This window comes from Patiria miniata, unplaced genomic scaffold (assembly GCF_015706575.1).
Source record: "Patiria miniata isolate m_02_andy unplaced genomic scaffold, ASM1570657v1 HiC_scaffold_22, whole genome shotgun sequence".
Classification (NCBI taxonomy): Eukaryota; Metazoa; Echinodermata; class Asteroidea; order Valvatida; family Asterinidae; genus Patiria; species Patiria miniata.
This window is the reverse complement of record NW_024037061.1, coordinates 16,511,369-16,533,082: the sequence shown is the minus strand read 5'-3', so window position 1 is coordinate 16,533,082 and position 21,714 is coordinate 16,511,369. Positions and strand designations below refer to the sequence as shown.

General features: G+C 41.9%; 1 protein-coding gene across 1 annotated transcript in view; it reads left to right on the top strand.

The window, feature by feature from the left end:
* Positions 1–10,387: 10,387 nt before the first annotated feature.
* LOC119730361 (piwi-like protein 1) overlaps positions 10,388–21,714 on the top strand; it is a 39,816-nt gene continuing 28,489 nt past the window's right edge. Inside the window, exon 1 of the mRNA XM_038203216.1 lies at positions 10,388–10,484. The gene's annotated coding sequence lies outside the window, so the exon portion shown is untranslated. The remainder of the gene's footprint in view (positions 10,485–21,714) is intronic.

Here is a 21,714-nt window from a genome sequence, read left to right as displayed (position 1 = left end):
CCAGACCTATGTTCTTGAAAGTCAATGGTTCTTGAGTCTGGAGTGCTGAATGGTAACACATAGCAACCGATGAAAACTGGTGTGCAAATATGAAATGAATAGATAGTTTCATTGGATGACGTAATCCCGCCCACACCCATGGAGGGAACTGTCAAATCACAATTATAGAAATGTATATAAAGTGACTATTAATCCTTTGTAAAAATGTCAGAAGTGCCAAGAGATTGTTGAATAAAATGTTATAGAATGTATAATAAAAACTTATAGTATTAAAACACCAAAGCTTAAGAATAATGTTCGATTGCATTAATGTTGCTTTTGTAGTTTGAGATGTGCATTTATCATAGAGCTGAATAATAAACTATACAGCTCTATGGTATATATAGTGCTTTGTGATTTAACCGTACGCATACTTTTCTCAACTTGAGGTATGAACCACGATTTGACCTACGTGATGTGGCCTTCTTTCGAGTAGTATAGGCCTAATAGGGGTGTTAGTGGCACCACCATCGTCAAAATAGTCGGCCCCCCAAAAAACTTTTTTTCCCTACAAAATTCGAAGAAAAAAATGTGTGAGCCCCCCCCCCCCCCCTCCAAGCCACATCCTGCGTGCACGCGCCACTGGTATGACAAAAAACTCCTGTACGCTGACAGATTACACAATATGCAAGAGAACAAACACAAGTTTCTAGTTTGAATGTAAACATTTTATGAATGAAACAAAAATCAAACCCTAAGAAAACTATTCTGAAATAACAATTCCAACTGTGAAAACACTTATTTTTAAATGAAACAAAAATAAAATATCTATAAGAAAACATCATTCTGAAATAACAATGCCAATTGTGAAAACATTGTTTTTAAATTGAAACTAAAATCAGAAACCTATAAGAAAACAGTTCTCAAATAACAATTCCAATTTATGAAAACTCTTTTTTTTTAAACGGACACCAAAATCGAAACCTATATCTCTCAAATACGTCAATCATTGTGAAACTTTATCTGCTTGCAGTGCTATCAGAACAACCAATAAAAACGTTAAACTTTTGTATGTTATACAGATTAAAAAGGGGGGGGGTGGAAATCACATGACACTAGGGGGCGTTGTTCAAGATACAAATGCGGCATCTTTAACAAAGTACATGTAATGTGTTTACGTACATCAAAACGGTGCATTTAAAGTTTTATGTTCTCCATTTTTCATACCTATTGAATACATTTGCACCACTGGACAGCTAAAAGAAAACCTCAAATTCGGCGTTTTGGGTTCCTCACCACAACAATCTGGGAGGGGGGGGGGGCATTCCCCTGTTAAAAAAAGTGTGTGTGCATGGGTTTGTTTATGGTGTAAATCGAGGACACACAGTCCTGTAAAGCATCATCATAAGCCTAATCATAGAGCTAGGACCTAGCTCTATGGCCTTTTTGAGGACAGGAGTCAAATCGAGGACGACCTCGATTAGAAAACGTGTACAAAACCAATGAGAGCTGATGCAAAAAGGTTAAAGAGTATAAACAAAAGATCGATGATGAGGACCAATAGAAAATCCTCGATTTACCCCATAAACAAAGCTGGGTTTGTTTCTGCATTCAATAGGAGACGTTGAACAATAGAGGACAATAGGGTCCCCAATTTCCTGAAGGTCCCTTGGCGATCGTGTGCAAACCATATGGGAGGTCTTCCAATAACAAGTTGAAGTACATTACAAATTATGACAATATGGGGAAACGATTGCAGGCAACATGTGTGCGTGCGTGTGGGTGAGTATGTAAACACCGGCAATCGTGGACCTAGGGCAAAAGGGTTAGGACACAAACACGTCCACGATTGACCGAACGTCCACGATTGAAATTCGTGTACAAAACCAATGAAAGCTGTTGCTGAAAAGTTAAAGTACAAACAAAGGAATAAGGATTAGGGATAATAAGGGGGTCCACGATTGCCGGTGTTTACGAAGATGTATGTGTGGGGGTGGAGAAGGGGTATCCTCCCTTTTCCCCAGGATTTACGCCTTCCGCGCTATATTGAATAGTAAAAGTCCATACAATTGATTTTGTGGGGGGGGGGGAGAACTAAAGGCTGTTTATTCAACATGTTCAAGCTCAAAGATTTAGCTCTAAAGTCAAATTACATTGTTGTGTATACGAGAGGAAATTTATTCATTAACTCTCAAAAATCCAACAGCACTAAAACTATATAATAGCACTCTCTGCATCAAATGCAATACGGAAACTCGTTTTCTGAAATTCTGAAATCATCAACATACACTATTGTACAAAACCAAGGTGCTGGGATTGTATGGATTTGGTATAGTTGGGGTGAGGGAAACACACAAAGCTAAAGAGATATATACAAACCTAATCAAAACTGGCAATATATCATGCCAATGACAATTATGAAACTGTCCACTGTTTTTGTAAAACTGCATGTCAACGAAAAACCAGGACAAAATTATTCAAAAAAAGAATAATTTATGGGCTTCAACTACACATTTCTGTCAGTATAAAACTGGAGTGATCTTCCAATAATGCACGCAGACCACTCTTTGATTTATCCGAACAAAATGTTGGACACTGAAGATGTCTATGCCGGGTTTTTGCCCCTGCCAAAACACCTCCGAGGGGAGGGAAAGTGAACTTGACAAGCTTCATTATGACTTTAACGAGAGAGTTCACGGAATTCTTCAAATAAACTGGCGAAGTGTTGAAATGATTGCACCAATTGGCATCCTCTTAAACTTTGTCTTTCTCTTCACAGTCATTCGAGTGAAGTCCATGCGTACAATCATCAACATATTCTTATTCAATCTGGCTGTGGCTGACTTGCTCTTCCTCTCAAGTGACTTGCTATATGCACTGTTTTTTCAACCCATAGACTCCTTGCAAAGGGCAGCCCTGGGTGTCCGTTATATGTTTCTAGCAGTTTGTAATTTCTTTGTACTTACCATAGCAGCCGAGAGATTCTCTGCAGTGCGCAATCCTCTGACACACAAAGAAAAAGCCTTGAAATCTCGAGCAGCAAAGATATCAGCAGGAGTCTGGGTGCCGACAATTATTATTGGTGTGATTCTGATATTCTTACCAATAGCAGACACTCTCTTCAGGGAAATACTCTTCTGGATTCCTTTCATTATCAACATTGTCTGTTTCATAGCAATTCTTGCTTTGTACATCTATGTAGTAGTGAAAGTGCGCAGTCAATCAGCCCTGTTGCCAAACCGTCCCAAGCGAGCAGGCAGGGTGCTCCGTATGATAACCATCAATACTGCCATTTTCTTCGTTTTGAAGTCACTAGACGTTGCAGCCGCATCCATTAGAATCATTGTGCGAAACAATTTTACTAGGCCAGCCGAAGAGATTGAATATCTGGAACTCACGGAAAAACTATTTATTCTGAATGTATGTGCAGACATCCTGCGACTTATCAATGGCTCAATTGATTCCCTGGTCTACAGTGCCACAAATGCTGACTATCGTGCAGCTGTAATTGAGGCTTCCTCATTCCTGAAGCTGCTGCCCGGACAGAATCCCAGCCGACCATCGCAGCCAGGGAAGCAGATTAAGCTTCATGTGATTCCAAAGGCAGAAAATGACCAAGAGCACCATGCTGCCAGGCCAAGCAGCAGCAAGCCACCAAGCCAAGGGCATGCACAACACACAGAGAGTCAGCAGTCGGACAGCTGTCAAGAACAATGTTCCAGGCAAAGCAGCAGCAAGGCATCCATGCACAGCCAGCACCATGTTCAAGTGCATGTTGAGGTACATGCAGAACCAGCGGGGACCCCAGCGCGGACCCCAGCGCTTGCAAGTTCTCATCAGGAACAGTGCTCAGATATTCTGACTGACTGCACGCCATCCATACAAGGGGAACAGTGTGTACACCCAGAACCAGCAGAGAGCCAGCAGTCACTTGTAAGTACTCAGGAACAATGTCCTGGGCTGACTGGCACCGAGCCATCAGCACAGTTAGGGCAGCAGTACATGCATATCCAGAGCCCGGGAAGGGAGTCAATCGTTTGAAAATGTCAAGAACAATGTTTTCTGCATGGTAAGTGATGCACCATCCATGTAAGGGCAACAATGTGCAGAGTCCGCTGATACTTATAGTTGCAAGTAACTCCGAAACAATGTTCCAGGCACAACAGCAATGTGTCATGGGAGCAGCATGTGCACCAGGAACCAGCAGGGAGTCAATCACTCAAAAGCTGTCGAGAACAATGTTCCAGGGTGACTGACTCCAGCCCATCCCTGCAAGGGGAACAGCGGTCTCAAGAGTGCCAGCAACACTTGCAAGTTGTCAGTAACGATGATCCAGGATGGACTGATGCTAAGATTTCAATGCAAGGAAGCAGTGTATGCTTCCACTGAGAAACTGCTGGATATTATCCTCTCCCGGAATGCAATGACTGTAGGAACAGAGCTCCAATGTTACCCAGCCATACCATCAGTGTAGCGTGATGACAGTCTAAATAAGTTGTCTAGAACAATTAATGCTCACGTCCAAATGACATCCTGCATCACAATTAACAGTAAGTCATCAGGGACAATATGTGCCATGCCCAGAGCAGATGATGGGCCAACTTGAACTTGTGAGAAGTTTAAGTTCATGTAAATAAGCGTGTTGGCGAATATGAATAAATGTTTTAAAAAAATCACTTGAGCCATGGCTCATCAAACCTTGAATTGAGTCGCAACCCATTTTCTATGCAGCCATTTACCCAAACTGTTAATTAAGCAACTTCTCAAAAATTTGGGTTGAACACAAACGGCATGGTAAGGTAACAGAATAGAGATTCAATTCAAAGTGATACGTACCTGGGAATCAAGTTTGGAATTTGAAACTTATTGTCAAGAAATTTGTTTTGTACTCTGTAGAGTTGCAGGAATGCCGTTGTGTATATATAAAACTGTTGTTTGAGACAAAATGGAAATGGAACGTCCATTAGTGAATTTCTACTTGTGAATGAGGTTTCAATAATGTCTTAATGTGAATTGACATCTGTAACATGTACATTTAGCAATTACAATTTCGTTCACAAAACTCAGATTTCTGTAATTTAATTCAAAGTATGTGGCTGGATTTGAATCAGGATCTCCTACAACGAGCGCAATTTGGTGTAAATTCAATGCCTGGCTCGCCAAGGCTGATCGAGTTAAGTAACATCCAGTGAAAAGAAGGGAAGAAAATGGCAGAATGCAAAAAGCGATCTACAAACCAAAAGTTCCGTTTCACATCACTCCTTTTCTAATCGATATCAATGGAAGTGTTAAATTATGAACGTATATGTAAATAGCCTCAGTGTCCAAGGGAAGTTACCATGTTGTGCTCGAAATAACCAATGAAAACGCTGAGACAAAAGTACTTTGTACATGTACAAAGTACTTTTGCGCATTTTCATTGGTTACTTCGAGCATGATTGTGTACATCGCAAAGTGTTTTTGCATAAGCAGTCTGTTTTGTAAATAGAAAGAATTTCAAGGGATTGTTAAAAAAAGTACTCAAATTACAGATTGTACAAATTTGAGTTTATTAAGTGGAAGAAAATTCCTTGCTCGGAGATTTATGATGTTTATGTACAACTCTGTATACCCGAGTTGTACATAAACATCATAAATCAAAATGTGAATTGTGCAAAGTGACTCACCTGAGAGTGCAGTTTGGAATTTGAAATTAATTTTTAAAAAAGGTATTTTTAAATTGTCAAGTGGCAGGACTTGTCTTATTTTTGTTTTATTTGAGACTAAATGACAATTAAATGAGTTTTTTTTTATCAATGTCTTATGATTCATCACCATTTATATATGTTGCTCTGTGCATGTGCCGAGTTTCAAAAATTTTCGTCACTCGATGGCCGAGATCTTGGGGGGGGGCGGAATCCGCCCCCCCCCCTCAACATTTTCCGTGATAGCCTCTAAAAAAAATTTTTCGCGACCCGAGCTGTTATGACTTTTTAGCCTCGAGCTTTGCCCATCTTTTGATACAAAAAACATAAAAATCGGACCACGGGTTGCCGCGAAGCGAAAAATTTTCCGGCGCTACGCGCCGTGAAAACTGAATTTTCGTATATACGTCGTGTACACAGAGCAAAATTGCCATTCGTACATATGAATAATTAATTAGCCATCATTCCAAAACCCTTTGACCTATAGTCATGAAATTTCTCGGGTATGTTTAGGAAGAGTTGCTCTGTGCATGTGCCGAGTTTCAAAATTTTTCGTCACTCGATGGCCGAGACCTTGGGGGGGGGGGGGGCGGAATCCGCCCCCCCCCCCCCCGGCTGAGAGATGGTCAAAATAACCCGGCCCCTTTAGGGTCAATACAAATCTTTGCTAATTAACACAACGTCCAAACGTTGTGTTTGAAAGGATTGACAACCTCGTGCTCCGTGGGTACGATCTTGCATACGATCGTAACCCCTGGAATTGTGTAATTTAAATATACCAAAATACGACATAATGAGCCAGCTAGTCAAGTTCTCCTCTGGAATCCTGAAGCCCCTCGACGAAAAGGTCGTCCCAACATGACCCTGAAAACATCCATCAAGCTAGAAACTGGTCTGAGCGGTCCATCTCTTTCCAACACTATGCTCGACAGGGACAGTTGGGCCCAACTCATCAAGTCATCATGAAAATGAATGAATGAAGAAGAAAATACGGTATATAGTCGTGTTCCCTAACGTGGCGCACTTCGACGCTTACCCGACTTTCCTCGTGTAGTGTTGCCAAACCTCTTTGTTGACAAACCTCAAATTCATGCAATGAAATACTGGTACTTTTACCTTATCAATGCTTGCTATTTTACCTCCGTGAACAATTTCAGTTTCATAAAATTTAATCCGAAATTCAAAAACGGTGGTGTCCGGAAATTGGGCACAAATTGGCGGAGTGTTCCCTAACGTGGCGCACTTGAATAAATCTTGGAAAATTCCAAATTAACACTTACGAATTCCTGTAAACTTGATAAATTCTGATAAATAATTAATATCTTTACTTACATACCCAGCCAAATGTTTGTCAGAAAATTATTTTCTTATTTTTCAGGGCATTTTCAAAGGGTTCACTTTGCACTTGAAAATAAAATCGGAAAATCACGCCAAAATAGCTTTTCCTTCTAACTTTGTTACAGGTAAATATACTCGCGATTTATGAACAGGACCGTGTAGAACTTGATGAAATTTCACTTTCTGTGAAATTTCAGTTTAAAATTTTGCTCTAGGTAGGCGCTACCGGCGAAAAATCCAAGTGCGCCACGTTAGGGGCCGCGCCACGTTAGGGTACATCAACAATATTATAATTAGGGCTGCAGTTTATCTGTTTTACGTGACGACGCCATCTTCAAAATGTTTAAAGTTGTGATTTTGAAGAATCAATCCTTTCAAACACATTGTTTGGACGTTGTGTTAATTAGCAAAGATTTGTATTAAATGTGCGTACCCCTTTCGTGCCTTTACAACCACAGATACAGGTTTTTTTTTAAAGCTATAGTCCATTATTTGCAGCCATCCGAAAGTAACTGGCGTAATTATTGTTGAAAAACAAACTTGGTTGAAAGATAGTATGGGGATTAAACTCCCTGTGAAATTACTCTTTCTGGGAAGCTTTCATTTTGAAGTAATCAACGAAAGAAGGCATTTCCAACGGTGATTCTTAAGAAGCACCGTAGGAAAATTTAAATTAGTAGTTCGTTTTGTTATTCAGCGCAGCGCGCACAAGTATTGGAACGACGCACACGCGCGCGCAGTTGTTATAATTCGTCGGATCAGTGCGCGACGTCGCGTATAGCTGCAATTCAAAACATTTCAAAACATGATTCAGTAATTTTTGATTTGAAATTGAGATCTTAGAATGCTGTTTTTCTCGGAATGTACAGCTGAAGCTTAGCTGAAACTTCATCAGGTTAGTTGCTCAGTATCCTTCATTAGATTTTGAACTCTTTTGTTGCTTCAAACGAACAAAATGCACAAATTACAAATGATGGACTGAAGCTTTAAAGCGAAAAACGCGGCTGACATAATCCATATCGTACAGGCATCGCGACTTTTGAATCATAATTTTTTTTTCGTACGTGACGTTTTTTTTCGTTACGTGCGAAGCTAAGCACGCGAGCGCTAGTGCATTCATGGGCGCGCCCGGCGTGCTATCTTCGAAATGCCCGCGCAGTACGCTGTGAATAGCCATTCAGCGTCATTTACATCATCATCACAGCCAGGGGTTAGTGTAAGGAACGAGCACGCGCCCCTGGAATCGAGGCTGCAGGATTGATTCTTCAAAATCACAACTTTTAACATTTTAAAGATGTCGTCGGCACGTAAAACGGATAAACTGCAGCCCTAATTATAATGTACCGTATTTCGGTATATTTAAATTACACAATTCCAGGGGTTACGGTCGGACAAGGCATGATGGGAAACAACATGGCGCTGCAAGATCGTACCCACGGGGTACGAGGTTGGTCCAAGATAGGACAGTCCGCGCAAAGCGGTGACCCCCCCCCCCCCCCCCCCCCCCCCCCCCCCCCGTAGAACCGCGCCTGCAACAGAGGGATACCAGATCTGTGAGGACTGAGGATCGGAGTGGTCGATCATTATTTTGTGAGTTGTGTTAATGTGTCATTTACTTTATTGAAATGGACATCTTTTGGTATTGGCCGGCCGCGCCCTCTCTGTTGGTTTATTGTACAACGCTATCACCATTTAGCATAATGGTATGGTCCGCACTGCCACTGAGGCAATATGTCCATTTCTTGAACTGAAAATCGCAATTTTCAGACGTTTAACCCATTAATTTTAAGCCAAAATCTTGTTTCTCCCATACTATGTGGGTTACATACTGCTTTTGTCACTTTTAATGCATTTTGGATGTGTTGACGCTGTGTTGACGCTTTGGAGTGTGTTGACGCTGTGGCCACGTTCGCGCGAGGACTATAGTTGACCAATGGTTAAAGCTATAGTCCATCATTTGCAGCCATCCAAAAAGTAACTGGCGTAATTACTGTTGAAAAACAAACTTGGTTGAAAGATAGTAAGGGAACTAAACTCCCTGTGAAATAATTCTTTCTGGGAAGCTGTCATTTTGAAGTAATCAACGAAAGAAGGCATTTCCAACGGTGATTCTTAAAGCCCGAGTCCATCATTTGCAGCTATCCAAAAAAGTAACTGGCGTAATTATTGTTGAAAAACATACTGGTTGAAAGATAGTAAGGGGACTAAACTCCCTGTGAAATTATCCTTTCTGGCAAGCTCTCATTTTGAAGTAATCAACGAAAGAAGGCATTTCCAACGGTGCTTCTTAAGAAGCACCGTAGGAAAATTTAAATTAGTTGTTCGTTTTGTTATTCGGCGCAGCGCGCACAAGCATTGGAACGACGCACAGGCGTGCGCGGTTGTTATAATTCGTCGGATCAGTGCGCGACATCGCGTAAAGCTGCAATTCAAAACAATTCGAAACATGATTTAGCAACTTTTGATTTTAAATTGAGATCCTAGAATGCTGTTTTTCTCGGAATATGAAGCTGAAGCTGAGCTGAAACTTCATCAAGTAAGTTGTTCAGTATCCTTCATTAGATTTTGAACACTTTTGTTGCTTCAAACGAACAAAATGCACTAATTACAAATGATGGACTATAGCTTTAAGAAGCACCGTAGGAAAATTTAAATTAGTAGTTCGTTTTGTTATTCAGCGCAGCGCGCACAAGTATTGGAACGACGCACACACGCGCGCAGTTGTTATAATTCGTCGGATCAGTGCGCGACGCCGCGTATAGCTGCAATTCAAAACAATTCAAAACATGATTCAGTTATTTTTGATTTGAAATTGAGATCTTAGAATGCTGCTTTTCTCGGAATGTACAGCTGAAACTTAGCTGAAACTTCATCAGGTTAGTTGCTCAGTATCCTTCATTAGATTTTGAACACTTTTGTTGCTTCAAACGAACGAAATGCACTAATTACAAATGATGGACTATCCGCTTCGTTAGTGTGACGTCACCTCCAGCACTTTCTGCACCGTTTGGAACCGGAAGTTAACGCAGTTCGAGCGTTTGCAGCCAATGGGCTTGGTTAACGGTTATGACCGCCAAAACGCTAGTCGACGGTGGTTGACTACGCTAGTCGACTATTTGGAACCAGCCTACTGGGGGGGGGGGTTGCTTCACTGGTAACCAATAGCCACGCGCATTCATAACGCTAGCAGAGAGCCAGGATCCAGAAGTTTTGCGATGACATTTAGTCCAACCTCAACCTCGTACCCAGAGTATCGAGCAGTACGCGCCCACCACTACCTGGAAACACGGTTTGAAATAAAGTACGCACTGGGGACGAGGTTGGTCCAACCTCCAATTTAAGACGTGAGCGTCGGGAATAATTGTCAGGTCTGGGAACCAGACTACCCAGCGTCCTCAGGGCCCGGCGGGGGGTACGAGCATGCGCACAACTACATGAACTACAGGGCCTACAAACATGCGACTTGAGCTAGGTCTAAGAAAGGTTAGATTTTCCCTTTTTCTCCTCGTAATTTATGACAAACTTATACTCACTTGCATGCTCTATACATCTAATAATGTGGTATCGATTGCTCAAAGTGTGTACGAATTGATGCTTTCGTTTGCAGGTGAGTTCGAAGCGGTCGTCATTATCACATCACTCAGTCAGTCAGTCATGTCAGTGGTACTCCTACTCCTAGCCCCACTAGTGTGGCCGTCGGTATGCTGCGCTGAACCCAAGGCCACACACCGTGGTCTGCGCACTACTGAGGACGTTTTCATAATTTCAACAGCGAATTTCTTACATATGGTTGTATTCTACGATGTCCCAACTTTCACTTCTGGGATGCTTGGGTGTAATGATGTTCAATTTTCCAAGATATTCTTGAATCTTTCTGGAGATTTTGGGTCAACTCGTACCCGAGTTAACTCGTACCCGAGTCAACTCGTACTCGAGTCAACTCGTACCCGAGTCAACTCGTATCCAGGTTAACTCGTACCCGAGTTAACTCGTACCCAGGTTAACTCGTACCCGAGTTAACTCGTACCCAGGTTAACTCGTACCCGAGTTAACTCGTACCCTGGTCAACTCGCACCCAGGTCAACTCGTACTCCCCCTCCTTTTTTATTTTGGAAGTACGGATGGATGGTTAACAAAACTTCCGATTTTACCCTCAAAAACGGCGACTGAGAAATAGTAGTTACGCCGCCAGAAATACAAATAAAGTTCAAGGATTAGTTGAAGGTGGTGGTATCAAATGTTGCCCCCAATCTGGATGAAAAGGGAAAATGTACCGTTCATCAGCAAGGGCTTCATCGCGAACGGACGGGTACCGCGCGGAGAACATTTTCAAAACGGCATCAGTGTGGTACTCGCGAGTCGACGGAGCCCTCGCTGATAAACGGTAAATTTCACTTTTCATCCAGATCGTCAGATGTGTTATTTTAAAATTTGTGTAGTATTTTCTCTTAGTAATGATGAGATTGTGGAGTGACTGTGCGAACTGCTACGTAATTTTTTTTGTTCGGTCGAACGTGTTTTAAGGGCATAGTTTTCTTTTTACGAATTTAGTATTTTAGACCTTTTTTCTTTAAAAGAAAGCTGCTATTAAAAAATGAATTTTGTAATGTAAAAGTAATATTTTTCAACGTTCACTCACTCCATTTTTGGCATCATTTATTGAATAATAACTGCACATGGCACAAATCTCTTTGGGAAGATTGGGGGCCCTGAAAGTACAAATCTGAAGAGAAAATATATTACAGGAAACTTAAAAGAGTCACACGGACATCGTTATTTAATTTATAATGATTCTTTAATATGTTGGTCATTTTTTGTACAATTAGTTCGGTAAATGTCGTTAAAAAAATCTTGTGCAGCTTAAATAAAGTTTCTGCGATAAGTTCATATTATTTTGGTAACAACAGAAATGTAGGATTTTTAATTATTTGTTTACATTTGAGGCATCAAGGAAGTAAACACGATAAAGGAAAATGGTGGCTCGTTTCATTCAGAGATGCTCTTTCTATAAGTTTTAGGGGACCAATTTGTTAGTTGATCCTTGGGTGTGAAATATTGTTTGACATTAGCAAATTGTAATTCAAGTGCAAGAGAAAGTTTTATTATCTTAAACAAAACTGAGCTAATCGGGTTTCGTCCTCGAAACTTGACATCCGATTCGATTCATCATGAACTGTGTGACAGCTAGACCATCCGATCGATCGGTTTGAGCAGCAGAAAATGGTTCATCGGAAAACCACAGAATCATCTGTAATATAAAAATAAAATAAATTGATAAAAGCATGCATACTTTGGGTAGAACATTTATTTGAAGTATGAAAATTAGCCCCGTATTAAATATGTACAAGTACAACTTACACCAAGGCCTAATGCCATTGAAAAACGGCGAAGGTTCCGACACTAACTACGCGACGGCAAAAACACCTTACACGCATAACCACTTTGACCGGCGAGTGTGCGCACAGGCTCGGCGAAAACGATATCACCGTGCACGGTACGACCACGTTGACCGATGAGCGCGCGCACAGGCCCGGCAAAAACGATGTCACCGTGCACGGACGACCACGTGGACCGGCGAGTGCGCGCACGGGCCCGGCAAAAACGATGTCACTCAGTGCACGGTATGACCACGTTGACCAGCGAGTGCGTGCACAGGCTCGGCACAAACGATGTCACCGTGCACGGACAACCGGCCATATCCCTCCGATCTTCCGTTCGTTTCACTGATTTTATTTTCGAAAATAGGCAACTATTTTGAGCTGCGGGTACGAGTTGACTCGGGTACGACTTGACTTGGGTACGAGTTGACTGGGGTACGACTTGACTCGGGTACGACCTAACTCGGGTACGACTTGACTTGGGTGTCAATTTTGGGGTACGAGTTGACTCGGGTACGAGTTAACTCGGGTACGAGTTGACCCATTTCCTTTCTGGAGCCCATATGCACTCGTGAAACGTCTGGTGATGGCAGCCATTTTGAATGTGACAAGAGATGACCTCAAGCTGTGACGTCGCGTTTATGCAAATTGCTTGTCGAGCGAGGGCGCGAGTTGCAAATGCGACGGCTGTTTCCTGTGCCGTAGATCCTGAATAGAGATCAGTGCACGTGGCCCCCAGACGATAAATGCATGGTACAGGAAACAGCCGTCGCATTTGCAACTCGCGCCCTCGCTCGACAAGCAATTTGCATAAACGCGACGTCACAGCTTGAGGTCATCTCTTGTCATAGCTGGAGTTACCCAGCCCTGAGTTTTATCATTGGGTTGTCATCTAGGGCTGGAGCGCATTTTTCTCGGAACTTGTAGTATTTGCAAAAAAAATTTGGAAAATGTTCAATTTTGTTCCCGTTACACACTAATTGCAACTGCAACTCACCCCAAACTTGCCTGGAATAACCATTACACAGGTCCTTGAAGAAAAAAACGATCCACGATGAAGATTCAGCCTACAATTGCAGTGAAAACAGGAGGAATAACCGCTAACTTGACAACCTTGCTGGATTGGCCAGGACCGCTATTGGTTTGTGCACAAACAAAATTGTGTACAATGAATGGCGGTCGATTAACAGGCACAGAGAGCGATCGCTGTCAACTACGCGTTTTGCCGGCTGCGCGGGCTGTTGGCGCATGACGTCACGCGGAAGCGTAACACCCGATGACTGTTTCATGCACTATTGGTTGCGGTTCCAGTACCAAAGCTGTGATGCGAGTGGTAAACCTTATACTAGTGCATGAAACAGTCATCGGGTGTTACACTTCCGCGTGACGTCATGCGCCAACAGCCAGCGCAGCCGGCAAAAACAAGTAGTTGACAGCGATCGCTCTCTGTGCCTGTTAATCGACCGCCATTCATTGTACACAATTTTTTTTGTGCACAAACCAATAGCGGTCCTGGCCAATCCAGCAAGGTTGTCAAGTTAGCGGTTATTCCTCCTGTTTTCACTGCAATTGTAGGCTGAATCTTCATCGTGGATCATTTTTTACTTCAAGGACCTATGTAATGGTTATTCCAGGCAAGTTTGGGGTGAGTTGCAGTTGCAATTAGTGTGTAACGGGGACAAAATTGAACATTTTCCAAATTTTTTTTGCAAATACTACAAGTTCCGAGAAAAATGCGCTCCAGCCCTAGATGACAACCCAATGATAAAACTCAGGGCTGGGTAACTCCAGCTACTCTTGTCACATTCAAAATGGCTGCCATCACCAGACGTTTCACGAGTGCATATGGGCTCCAGAAAGATTCAAGAATATCTTGGAAAATTGAACATCATTACACCCAAGCATCCCAGAAGTGAAAGTTGGGACATCGTAGAATACAACCATATGTAAGAAATTCGCTGTTGAAATTATGAAAACGTCCTCAGTAGTGCGCAGACCACGGTGTGTGGCCTTGGGTTCAGCGCAGCATACCGACGGCCACACTAGTGGGGCTATGGTACTCCTAGAACTATGAGGCTCCGCGTGAGCGGAGCCTCATAGATCAAGAAGCCCGCAAAATTGCCTGCAGCACAAAACACTAATAAAGTACAAAAACGTCCATCAAAATGCAGCCATTTCACACAGAACCGCTGCACAGTTTGCCCCTATACTCCGTACTTTATCTCTTGACATACTCACGTATCTTGTGCGGAACTAACATAGGTGGATTCTGTCGGTTTTTAGGCCAAAATGATGAAAAATATGCCCTTTCCGCATTGAGCCAACCTGACACTTGAAACGTGCACGCATTATGATCGAGCGATGATTTTCGGTTCGCTCAGAGCGCGCCGCGGGGGGTACGGTACATGTACATGCACTTGCGCATGCACATCATTTTGCTTGTACCGTACCCCCCGCGGCGCGCTCCGAGCGAACCGAAAATCATCGCTCGATCATATGCGTGCACGTTTCAAGTGTCAGGTTGGCTCAATGCGGAAAGGGCATATTTTTCATCAATTTGGCCTAAAAACCGACAGAATCCACCTATGTTAGTTCCGCACAAGATACGTGAGTATGTCAAGAGATAAAGTACGGAGTATAGGGGCAAAGTGTGCAGCGGTTCTGTGTGAAATGGCTGCATTTTGATGGACGTTTTTGTACTTTATTAGTGTTTTGTGCTGCAGGCAATTTTGCGGGCTTCTTGATCTATGAGGCTCCGCTCACGCGGAGCCTCATAGTTCTAGGAGTAGTCAGTGGCACATGCGCATACATGTACTTACGTGTCACTGTGTCAGTATACTGTGTGCTGTTGATGACCATGCCGTCTGCTGCACCATGGTTGCACTTGCACTTTTTACACTTACACTTACGATTTAATGGGAATAAGTATTAGGCTTTATAAGCCTTTAGGAGTAATTGCAGAATACCCCGCCACTCGGAAATACACCCCTAAAATCACTGGCTATGAGGTTGGAATCACCTCAAAAGAAACAATTCAAGTCCATTGCCAGCTACGCGGATACTGAGTGGGGGTCCATTATTTGAGAACGAAGCAACACAAAATGAATGGGAGTTGCTGAAAAAAATTCTAAGTCCAAACCAACCACCCTGTTGGCGGCTACGAGGCTACGGAGTGGGAGTCCCCTTGAATATGCTTGAGAACGAAGCAACAAAAAAGGAATGGGAGTTGCTGAAAAAATTCTAAGTCCAAACCAACTACCCTGTTGGCGGCTACGCGGTCACGAAGTGGGAGTGCAATGGAGCATGACGCATAGTACATACAAGTAGCACTGAGAATGTTTATTGAGGTCAATCAGCCGTGACCTCGTAGCCGGCTACGAGGTGGATAGATCGAGTGGCGGGGTATTCTGCAATTGTGCCAGCCTTTATGACCCCATATCTCTTCCAGTACTCGTCGAGCTCGGCACAATAGCAGACTACCCCGCCACTCGATCTATCCACCTCGTAGCCAGGCTGATTGACCTCAATAAACATCCTCAGCGCTACTTGTATGCGGTCATACTAAAAAGCGTCAACACACTCCAAAGCGTCAACACGGCGTCAACACAGCGTCAACACATCCAAAATGCATTAAAAGTGACAAAAGCAGTATGTAGCCCATATGGTATGGACAGAAACAAGATTTTGGCTTAAAATCAATAGGTTCAACGTCTGAAAATTGCGATTTTCAGTTCAAGAAAATTGGCTCTCCGTGCCGCTCCGAGATCGGCTACCATGTTGCCTCAGTGGCAGCGCAGACCATACCATTATGCTAAAGGGTGATAGCGTTGTACAATAAACCTCAGTCCCTCACAGATCAGAGTGCACTGGTGTCCCTCTCTGCAGCAAGACACCCTCTGTTGTTTATGACAAGATTACTTGCACACCCCTACTTGAAATGGTGTAGTCCAAGCTTTTATTCTATGCTTTACAATTATTAGCCCCATAAATGTGGCCTATTTACTGGACTGCCTCCGTAAACATAGGCCACACATCCACATGTACAAAAACGTGTCGACTTTGCCAAATTTTGATTTTCACATTTAGGCTTACTTTGTAGGTTTTTTTTTGCTTTAGAAGCATTCTCACCCTCTATATAGGCTAATCAGAAAGTGCTGCCTTTTTCAGATGTCTAATTTTTGTGAAATTTCATGTTGAAATTTTGATACGCAAACGTGTGCAAATGTATCTGGAAATTTCACGAAAAATGGACATCTGAAAAAGGCAGCACTTTCTGATTAGCCTATAAAGAGGGTGAGAATGCTTCTAAAGCGAAAAAAACCTACAAAGTAAGCCTAAATGTGAAAATCAAAATTTGGCAAAGTCGACACGATTTTTGTACATGTGGATGTGTGGCCTATGTTTACGGAGGCAGTCCAGTAAATAAGCCTCATTTATGGGGCTATACAATTATATACCTTTTCTGTTAATTCAGAATGTGTTTTGGATGTGTTGACGGTGTGTTGACGCTTCTGTCATGTGTTGACGTTGTGTTGACGCTGTGTTGACGCTTTTTAGTGCGACCCCTTGTATGCACTATGCGTCATGCTCCATTGCACTCCCACTTCGTAACCGCGTAGCCGCCAACAGGGTAGTTGGTTTGGACTTAGAATTTTTTCAGCAACTCCCATTCCTTTTGTGTTGCTTCGTTCTCAAGCATATTCAAGGGGACTCCCACTCCGTAGCCATCCCATACATACATCATGTACATGGATATGCCGGCATATCCATGTACATGATGTATGTATGGGATGGCTCGAGTAACTGTGATGTTTACAAAATCCTTGCGATGATTATGGGTGGATTATGGGTGGATTACGTAGGTATTCGACTTACTTTTGTTGATTTTTTTTGCAACAAAATCGTTCAAACATCGGGATGACAAGTTAAGAAATCAAGTATATAAAATTTGGATTGACAAGATTTTACTGTTGGCTTTATGTAGACAAAAACTGGAGTCGACAATTAATAAGCTTACAAATTTACCCAGGAGCGCTATTATTCGCGCGCCAGAAACTGTGTTAAGGAGTGCGAAGGAGCGCGATCGCGCTCGCGCTCCTTAAAAATGAAGGCCTGCTATATGTCGGCCAACTGTCGTAGTCAGTGCAGCAGTAGTCCATAAATCATTGTGCTTCCAATACGAAACTGTACCTGACATAATGGAATCACAACTGTCTCACTGTACTGGTTGACATTCATGGACTTGCTACAAAAGGCTTTTATCGCAATAGCAGTACAGGAAGCTAGGCAATTCAATCGGATACCCCTAGCACTGTTTCGGGCTTTTAGGCCCAAGTCCATCATACTCCATCAATATTAAGTCATGCCTTCTGGACCAAGTCCCCCGAATCCACCAAAATGGGGGGATGGATTTTGATGGAGTTGGGGTGGTTAGGGTTGTACATGTACATGTTTAATGGACATGCAAAGTGAACATGTAAGCAGTGCACATTGCAAGGTGTTGCAAAGATTTTTTTATGATATCGATGCCAGAAATGTCTCAAATAACTTCCTGGTGTCAATGATTCTAGCCCATAAGTTACCGGCAATGATGTCATAATTTTTCTGGAACTCGTCCCTAGTCGTGTCGAGTAGCCTAGCCCTTTAACTTGGTTTATGGAATTGCTGCCAAAAACATAGTCATAAAAAAAATTAAAAATCACCTTTGTCGACTAAGAAAAGAGATAATGCCTTTCAGGCGTTAATAAGGCCAAAAAAAAAAAAAATCTGCTTTCGATTACATGGCATTTGAAAATAGGGTAGGTTGGTAGATAGTTGTGTTTTTTTGCTTATTTTTTGTGCACGATCATATGGAGGCGTCTATGTGTTATCAAGGGTAAAACATAGAAATTTATGGTTTTCCCCCCTCATTTTTCCCATAAAAAATTAGGGTACATGTAGTGGCTGTCAGAATAGGGTAGGAAGGGAAACCGAAAGCAGAACTATCAATTTGCACGACCATTTCCCACTCAAGTTTTCAAACTCGGGGCGGCCTGTAAGGCATCATACTTTTGAAAAATGAGGGCTTTTCATTGCATTGATATAAAAAGAAATGAAATATGCGACAAAACTTGCATCATTTAATCCTCGGAGAAGAAATGCACGTTGAGTCCTGGCCCTATTTTTACATGTGCTTTGATCATCGTGCGTGCTACAGACCGTTAAACATGACGTCATAAAATTGATAATCCACCAAATAAGAATGGAGCACTTGTAAAAGCATCCAGATATTTAAAGTGAGTATCGTGGCTTATTTTCAATTTCACCCCCCCCCCCCTTTATCGTCCCGGGGCCACCCTTCGAGAAAAGGCCTTTTGGAGAGCCCTGGTTGGTGGAACACGATTCCCACACTGACTTATTCTTTGTTTTGAATTTGCATAACTTGTAGATGAGGGGGCAACTTGTGTCGGTGAGAAAAATTTACAAAACACAAATAAAATGCATAATCCACTGTTCTTGCAAGTAATTCCCACTCCCAGCAGTCTGCTGACTAACCATGTCATCAATCATCGGGACCATTTTTTGAGGTTTAATTTCTTGGTAATGGTGAGGTCAGTCAGGTCGTTACCTCTCAAACTGCTTGACCTGTACATGTGCAGCAACTTTTGTCTGTACAGATACATGAACATGCATGTAATAAGGGAATAAATGCGTGCTTATTTATTCCCGTTCATAAATACGTTTCGATAAAAAAAAATCAAAACTTTTCGGTCCAAAAGTCAGAACTAGTTAAAAATTAGAATTTTCCAATTTGTTTTTTCAATAATTGAACTTTCTGTCTTTTTAAACACCTCTCTAGCTATATAATAGAGTGTCCAGTTCGCAAGTAAGACATAAACAACTCCTTTTATGGAGATTGGTGCGCGCGTCACGCAATGACGCGCAGATTTAACTGAGGTGAGTTCGTTGTGAATTTAGGACTATGGAATACTGACTCCCTGGAAGTATTGCGCATGCCTACGTGAGGATTGTGAATGTTCAACCAAGGCAATAAAACAGTAAAAGACACTGGATTTTCATAGGAGTCCCTATTTCATGTGACACTGGAAAAGTGTTCAATACCAGCCAGCCATGCCATGTGACAGGCTTTCGACTAATGGGACTGGGTAAACTGTCTTAGGTATTTTTGAATACAGTATTTTACAAATTGAATTTGACAACTGCAGCCTGTGAATTTCTGACTGTGAGTGGGTTGTGGAAGGTCGTAAAAATGGTGACCCTGACAGGTCCCTTGAGCAAGTGGACAGTCTGTCCCTGCTGTATGAATAGCCATTCCATTGTCTGAAATTCCTTTGCCTCCCAGAAAGTAATAAATCTGAGGGACCAAAATTCTGGAATTCGTATAGCATCTGTGGCTATTTTTAAAACTGAATTTAAAGCTATAGTCCATCATTTGCAGCCATCCGAAAAGTAACTGGCGTAATTACTGTTGAAAAACAAACTTGGTTGAAAGATAGTAAGGGAACTAAACTCCCTGTGAAATTATTCTTTCTGGGAAGCTGTCATTTTGAAGTAATCAACGAAAGAAGGCATTTCCAATGGTGATTCTTAAGAAGCACCGTAGGAAAATTTAAATTAGTAGTTCGTTTTGTTATTCAGCGCAGCGCGCACAAGTATTGGAACGATGCACACACGCGCGCGGTTGTTATAATTCGTCATATCAGTGCGCGACGCCGCGTATAGCTGCAATTCAAAACAATTCAAAACATGATTCAGTAACTTTTGATTTGAAATTGAGATCTTAGAATGCTGCTTTTCTCGGAATGTTTAGCTGAAGCTTAGCTGAAACTTCATCAGGTTAGTTGCTCAGTATCCTTCATTAGATTTTGAACACTTTTGTTGCTTCAAACGAACAAAATGCACTAATTACAAATGATGGACTATAGCTTTAAACAGTTCCTTCTCTACAAAGTACTCGTGAACTTTAATTTACTGTCACCAGCATTCAAATGGAACATCTTATTGGTTCACTTTAAACATTTATGATTTGTGATAATCGTGGATTTTATCAATTCTTTGTTGTAGATCATGTTCTTATCAATCAATTTTATCAAATTGTTATGGATTTAAATTTTTTGTTTTGTTTAGGAACAATATACATTTTTATTTCATTTCACCCTCGGTTCACCACTTTACTTATGTTATCCTCTATTGTCTTTGCAATATATTCGTTTATCATTTCATTCTTCGTTTTTTCCCCATACAGGGGACTCGCATTCGACAAGCCTTGCTTCTTGCGGGTCCTCTCCATCCCTGGTTTCTGTGTTTTATAATTTCCAACCTCCACGAAAATTAATTTTGTCATTAAGTGGATAATTATTGTGTTTGTACTTTTACCCATGGATGGAAATAAAGTCAAGTATTAATATTCCCAAATATTCCTAAGTGGGACTTACACAGTAAGGTTATGACATTAATTTTGAGATTGGGACTTTTTATATTCTGAATTTTTTAAAATTAAAACACTGCATTTTTTATCGCAGGGAGTTCAAGTCTTAGGGAAAACAGTTCCTCCTTGCAAGGATGAAGTAATAATGTTTAAGTTTGTCAGCGATATACAGGGTAAAAAAAAAAAAAAAAAACGACCGAAACAGCATACTTCTGCTACCCTGAGACTCAACAACCTATACCAATGCATGGGGAATTCTGTTACAAGGAAAATAATACTAAGATTGCCCGACTCGTTCCTGTAGTTGTTGTTCTAGAGCTGGTTTTGTGAAACAAAGTCATTTTGTCCTGATGTCTGATGATTTACACCGCGTTCCCACTTGAATTGGAAAAAGGTGGATCAAGATCCGGCATTTTGGTGTGATCGTTATCTTACCGCAACGAAACCGCAAGTCGCGTTCCCACTTATGCTTGATCCACCTTTTCGTACGGAAATGTTGGGTCCGAAAGGTCACTGAGTTCGGAATTACGCGCGCTCTGTGGGAGTGTCATTGTTGCATGGTTGCATGCTAGGCCAGGATGGGTCAGTTTTCAAACAGCACTATCAGAATTCACCGACAAAAAATACGCGAATTCACCAACATAAATCACGGATCCGTAGAGGATCCGTGCGTGCATAAATTAACAGGTGAAATCCAACAGAGCCGCTCATTGTGTGACATCACGGCAGAAACCAATGCATCAATAAGGGATTCCCTGGTTCTGAAGCTTTTCATTGGTTAGAAACGGTCACATGATGTACTACGACATCATTTTCCAATTTTCTATAATCAATACTTCAGATTTGTCACCTCCGTACGTACCGCGTTATCGGCACTATTCTCATCGCATACTCGTAAGCTTTTCCA